This window comes from Fukomys damarensis, unplaced genomic scaffold (genome assembly GCF_012274545.1).
Source record: "Fukomys damarensis isolate Sample0158 unplaced genomic scaffold, DMR_v1.0_HiC HiC_scaffold_11, whole genome shotgun sequence".
NCBI lineage: Eukaryota > Metazoa > Chordata > Mammalia > Rodentia > Bathyergidae > Fukomys > Fukomys damarensis.
In genome coordinates this window covers 27,292,327-27,299,067 of record NW_022900923.1, presented here as the reverse complement: position 1 = coordinate 27,299,067, position 6,741 = coordinate 27,292,327, and the positions used below count along the sequence as shown (strand labels likewise).

At 35.9% G+C, this 6,741-nt stretch overlaps 1 non-coding gene across 1 annotated transcript; it reads left to right on the top strand.

Annotated features, from left to right (window-relative positions):
- Positions 1 to 5,933: 5,933 nt before the first annotated feature.
- Positions 5,934 to 6,040, top strand: LOC117285652. Its single transcript, XR_004516721.1, has one exon. It is a non-coding gene; the product is annotated as a U6 spliceosomal RNA (small nuclear RNA).
- Positions 6,041 to 6,741: the final 701 nt, after the last annotated feature.

Here is a 6,741-nt window from a genome sequence, read left to right as displayed (position 1 = left end):
CCAAAGATAGATATTGCAACATAGTCTGAATACAAGCTAAAAACTGAACGGAAAATGGCAGAGGAGTCTGAAATTGATGCTTCAGAGGGTTAAAGTTGCAGCACTTTCTTACAGTCATAACTCACATGGATTTTTAAAGTTAAAGAGATCTTACAATTAATTGTGTTTTTAAGATGTGAAACCTGCCAGCATGGCGGCACACCCCCGTAAACTCAGTGCTTGAGAGGCTGAGGCAGGAAGATCACCACAAGTTCGAGGCCAACATGAACTACATGGCGAGATGCTGTCTCAAAAAAAAGGGGGGGATCTGTTTGTACTGTAATGGAGTATTATAAGATTCCAAAGACTATTTGGGATTTATGTTTCTGAAAAAAATTTTATTAGTCTCCCAGTTGCATCAATCATTTTAATATTAATTTAAAAAAATCTGTTACAAATAATGTAGTTACTGTATCAGTCAAGATTCTCCAGAGAAACAGAACTAACGGTCTTTGTTAGCAAGGCACCTTTGTTTAGAAGTGCTGAGACTGGAGAGACTACAAGAGTGAATCCAAGACAGAGAAGTAATTGGAACAAAAAGAGCTAGGATGTGTAGGACCAAGGTCTGCAAATATTTGTTCCAGATAGAGGACCTGCCTATTATTTCTGACTACCCCTATGTTAGTATTTTATCCCCTGAAAGCTTAAAAGATATCATCAGCACAACTTTTGGCTAAAAATGCATATAAGATACATAATCCTGTGATATATAATCTTATGGCTATGGAGAAATGTATGGTTTGTGTGATTGTGGAAACACGGGGTTTCAGATTTGTGGAAAGCTGAAATGCATAGGAAGGACTGCAGGCTGGAAACTCAGGCAAGAGTTGTTGCCATCTTGAATCCAAAAATTTGGAAGAGACCAGCAGGCTGGAAAAACCAAATTTTTATGTTTCAGTCTTGAGTCAGAATTCCTTCTTTTTCAGGAATTATAAGTTTTGGTGTTAAGTCTTTCAATTGATTGGATGGAAACCACCCACATTAAAATTAAAATAGATTATTAGATGTTAATCATATCTGTAAAATGTCTTTGCAGTAATAGGTAGGACTAATGTTTGACCAGAAAGCTGGACTCCATAGTCCATTCCAATTGACACATAAAATTGAATCATCACTGATCTAGTGTTAAGTGTTTCCACCCCCACAAAAGAGCTAGATAAATTAAAGTCTAGTAAGGTAAATCCTAGTAGAATTCTTGACTACCTTGAGGTAAGTACCTTTTGAAAATCTACACAGGGAGGTTTTTTGTTTTTTTTTTTCCTTGGTACCGGGAACAAATTTGGGTCCTTGTGCTTGTGAGGCTGGCTGCAGAACCACTGAGCTAAATCCCTGGCCTTACAATGGAAGTTTTAAAATGGTTTTATTTTATAATGTCAGAAAATGTGTAGAACTATTGCTGTTTCATTTTTATTAGTACAAGTTTGCAGTACATAATGTTGCATTCATTGTGGGGAGTTGGTACACGTACATAACACATCTTAATTATTTTACTTCCTATTTCCCTCCTCTACCTCTTCCATCTATGTCTTGGTCCCCTTTTCATTTGCACACACACACAAGGAATCTACCTCCTTGTTTACTATTATCTATCTTTTATTTTGCTCTTTATTCGTATTTTGGGTTTCTCACAAGGGAAATCATGTGATATTAAAGTTTGTGTGTCTGATTTATTTCACATAACATTAGAGTCTCCAGGTGTATCTATTTTCCTACAAATGACTCAGGTTTATCCTTTGTGGCACAGTAGCACTGCAGTGTGTGTAAACATCACATTTTCTTTATCCGTTCATCTGTTGACAGACGTATAGTCTGCTCCCAAGACTTAGCTATTATGAATTAGGCTTCTAGAAACACAAGTCTGTAAGTATCTCTACATTATAACATTCTTCACCTCTTTTGGGAAGATACCTAGAAGGGGAACGGTTGAGTGAAATGGGGTTTGTAGTTTCTGTCTTTTGGGGAACCTCCACACGGATTTCCACAATGGGGGCATGAGTTTGCATTCCCACCAACAATGTAAGGTTCCCTTTTCCCCACCACCTAAAATTTTCTCTTTTATTTTAAAAATAAATTTTGTTTTATTGTATCCCTGTCCCCCTCTCAAGCCTTCTCCCCTCCCTACGTAGAAAAGCTTTGTTTCCATTTTCTCCTTCAAGTTTTACCTTTTCTGGTCCCTCCCTCCCTCCCTCCCTTCTCCCTTTCCCCCTTCCCATTTGAATACTTTCCTCCCATTTCCCATTATGCATCATACATTTCTCGGGGAACTAATTTTTTTACTTCGTTATCTGTTCTAGATATCGGTCCACTCTCTGAGTGTAGCTAGTAAAATTTTATTTCCTGCCTGTAGGTTTTCTCTTGACTCTATTGGCTGTTCTTCTGCTTTGCAGAAGCTTCTCAATTTGATAAAATGCCATTTGTTGATACTTAATGTTCTATTCAGAAAGTCCATGCCTACCCCTACACCTTCAAGCATTTTTATCTATTTTACCTTCCAGCAGATTAGTGTTCTGTTTTAAGATTTATGTTTTGGATCGGTTTTTAGGTTAGTGCATGGTGAGAGATGTGCATGGTTCTGTTTTCATTATTCTGTTCCATTGCGCCACATGTCCATTTTTGTGACAGTGTCATGCTTAAAAAATTTTTAAAAAATCATTTTATCTTTGTAATACAATTTAAAATCTGGGATAGTGATGACTCCTGCTTTGCTCTTGTTGCCCAGGATTGCTTTTTCTTTTCAGAGTCTCTTCTGGTTCTGTACAAATTTTAGAATTTCTTTTTGTGTTTGTGTTCTGTGAGGAATGCTATTGGTATTTTGGTTGGAATTGCATTAAGTTTATATGTCAATTATATGGCCATTTTAACAATATTGGTTCTGCCTATCCAGGAACAGGGGATAAGTTTCTGTTTTCTAATGTCTTGTTCGACCTCCTTTTTCAGAGTACTATAATTTTTGTTATAGAGGTCATCCATTTTCCTTGGTTAGGTTAATTCCTGTGTTTAATTTTCTTGAAGCTATTGTGAATGGAGCTGTTTTCCTAATTTCTTTCTCAGTAGGTTCATTATTTGTGTACAGGGATACATTGATTTTGAATGTTGATTTTATATCCTGTAATTATTTTTTGTTTGTTTATTTTCACCCAGAGGCTGCCAAACACAAAGCGATTCTGTAATTATTTTTACCTTATCTTGCAACTTGGCTTCTAAATTAGAACACTTGCTTAAGGAAGACAGTTAATTTTGTACTTATTGTGTGCAGAGTTCAGACTATTGGGCTACAGACCAAATGTTTTATGATTTGTTAATACCCACTGTTAAATACATTGAGCCCATCTTTTAGAAGATAACCTCATCCTCCAACAACGTATACCCCCCTTCTAGGCAACTGACCAAATTTTATGTAAATCTTCATTTCCCCGTTTTTGTACTGTGGCTTCTCTGTTAACCTTTTAAGAATGAATTTAGAGATTTTTTTTGTTATTTTATTGTATAGATGTCATAAATTATTATTTATTTCACTGTTAATGGACATTTAATTTTTTCCTAAAAAACATGATTTTACAAAAATAAAGTTGAATTTCTTAGATTATAAATTTATAGTAACAGACGTTTTTTGGCTTAATTTTCAGTGTTTAAATTTGTTTTTGGATATATACATATATTTACTTGTTTACAGATACATTATATAAAAGAGTATATCATAAAATGTCTTTTCCCTTTCCTGTCTGTTTTCTAGCTTTTCTGCCATAGGCAATCAATGTTATTAATTTCCTATATATTCTTCTGAAGATATTTCTCCATATCCTTTTACACAAATGTCAGCATCTTACACACTTTGCATCATTTTTTTTTGTTTTTTTTTGTTTTTTTGAGACAGGGTCTCACTTTATAGTTCAGGCTGGCCCTGAATTCACTATGTAGCTCAGACTGGTCTTGAACTTGCGGCAGTCCTCCTACCTCTGCCTCCAGTGCTGGGATTACAGGCATGCGCCACCACACCTAGCTCACTTTGCATCTTATTTTTATGTTTTATTTTTTATCTTATTGAGTTTATTGGTACTTTTAAAGTATACAGTACAGTTACATTCATCATTGGGATCTTGCACCTTTACATGACAGATCTTGGGTCTCATTTTTTCCCCTTTCCCCTGCCCTCCCTTCACCCCCTCCTCCCTTCCCTATTTACAAAGACTTTGTTTCCATTTTTTCTCATGTTTTTCTTGTCCCTTATATTTTTTCCCTTGCCCTTCCCACTTCTCCTACACCTTTAGCCCTTTTCTTCCTATTTCACATTATCAGTTATACAATTTGGATCTTGTTTACACTTTGCATCTTACTTTTTAAAAAGTTTTAGTATTAAATCTTGAAGACATTTCCATATCACCATTTAGAGGAAATTTTTTCTTTATTTTAAAAATAGCTACAGAGTATTCTTTTTTTTTTTTTGGTGCCCAGGATCAAACTTGGGTCCTTGCGCTTTCTAGGCAGGCGGCAGAATTATCGAGCTAAATCCCTGGCCCCACAACATTCAGTTTTATTATTATACTGACATTTATTTAACCAACCAGTAGATGAATTTTTGCCACATGCAAATGCGATTTTCCTAGCATACAAACAATTGTACAGGACACATTCTTAACATGAAATTGCTGGCTCGAGTGTATGCACCCTTGTAGTGTTGGTGAATGCCGCAGAATTACTTCTCCGTCATATCAGCTTGCATGGTGGCAGTGATGAACAGAATGCTATTTGACCACACTTTGCCCAGCAGAAGATGTGACCAAGAAACTCAGCATCAGTGTAGTTTTAATGTGACATTGTTTTTACGATAAGTTGAACATCTTTTTGCATATTTAAGAACCATTGTTTTTCAACTCACTCAATGAATACACTTTGTCATTTCCTATTTGATTATTGTGGTTTTTAAAATAAACTTGAAGAAACTCTGTCTATTAGACAACCCTTCTTCTCTATTTCAAATTGAGAGTTTTTCATTTGCCGTTTGACTTATTATGTGTTTTAATAAAGGATTTAAGTATATATATTTGGTACCGGGGATTGAACTCAGAGCCTTGCTCTTGCGAGGCAGGCAGTGGAACCATGGAACTAAATCCCAGCCTATATAGATTTTTTCAAGTTTTCTCTTTTATGACATTCAGGTTTTTAAATGTTTCATTATATTGCTATGTAAATTGACAACATTTAAATTAATCAGAGGTTAGGTGTGGTGATTCCAGCACTCGGTAGGCTGAGGCAGGAGGATTGCTGTGAGTTGGAAGCCAGCCTGGGGTACATAGCAAGACCTTGTTCCAAAAAAAAAAAAAAAATTAATCAGAATTCTAAGAAACTTGCAGGAAAGCAAAAAGAATGCAATGAACATTAAGCCATATGTTTCTACATAGGTCCTATACTGTGTACATATTGTAATTCCCTTTTTTGTGTGTACTGGTGGTGAGGATTGAACCCAGGATCTCATCCATGTTTGGTAAATGCCCTACTTGTGGCGCTTCATCTCCAGCTCCTGTGACTCTCCTTTTTTTTCACAGAAATATTTCAATATAAATTGAAATAGGAGGAGTCTCATATAATTATTCCAGCATGTGTGGCCCCTAGTTTTGTGTCATTCTTGGAAAGATTTTCGTGTGTGTGTGTGTGTGTGTGTGTGTGTGTGTGTGTGTGTAGTACTAGAGATTGAACTCAGGGCCTGATGCATGCTAGGCAAGTGCTCTACCACCCGACAGACTTCCTACAGTCCAAGATTATGGAAGAATTCACTTACATCTTTGTCCAGGACCTTTTTCATTATATTTTGATCTATGTAGAATTTGTTTTTGTATATGAGTTGAGCTTATTTTTTTCCAAATGGTTACCATTTGTCCCAGTAAAATATTATGTCTGTGCTCAATTTGGCAGCACATATAGTAGAATTGGAATGAGACAGAGAAGATTAACATGGTCCATGTGCAAGGACGACATGCAAATATGTGAAGTGTTCCATGTTTTTGCACTTAGCTATGGTTGGGATGAATTTCTAAACATCACACGGGAGCCGTTTGAATCTTTGTGCAATGCCGTAACATTTTTAATAAATCTAAGGCAACAGCAAAAGAAAAAAATACTAAACATGCTAAATCTTTTTCAGTTATAATTGACAAAACTCAACAACAACAACAACAACAATAACAGATTTAGATAACCAGTGCATTTATGCAGTGACTTTAATAAGAAATTTGGGATAGGGCCATTCCAGAATTGTTTAATTCAGTGATTCAACATGGCTTCAAGGACCCAGTGTTTTCTACTTTCTCAGTGTTTTTGCTGTATTTTTGACAAGGTAAAAACTGAACATGATGTCTCTTTACATCTTACTTAAAGAGAGTTTTATGCACAATAATTTAAAATGTTAAATAATGATACTTTATACCACTAAACAGGTGATCAGGCTTGTAGGGTATTTTCATACTGAAAATCAATAGGATTAGGAATCACATCTTTCACAGAGTTCTGTTCTTGTGTCCAATAGAGCAAACATGGCTTCATCATTCTAATGGCAGCTCTGCAGTAGCACTGTTGAGTAAGATTTAGGAAAATTGGATTTAACTTTGATGGAAGTAGCCAAAAACGACTTTGTTTCTCACCAAATCTATAGCTCAGCTGGATTCAGATGCAGCTGCCTTCCTGCTACTTACAGTGCTAACCAAGGTC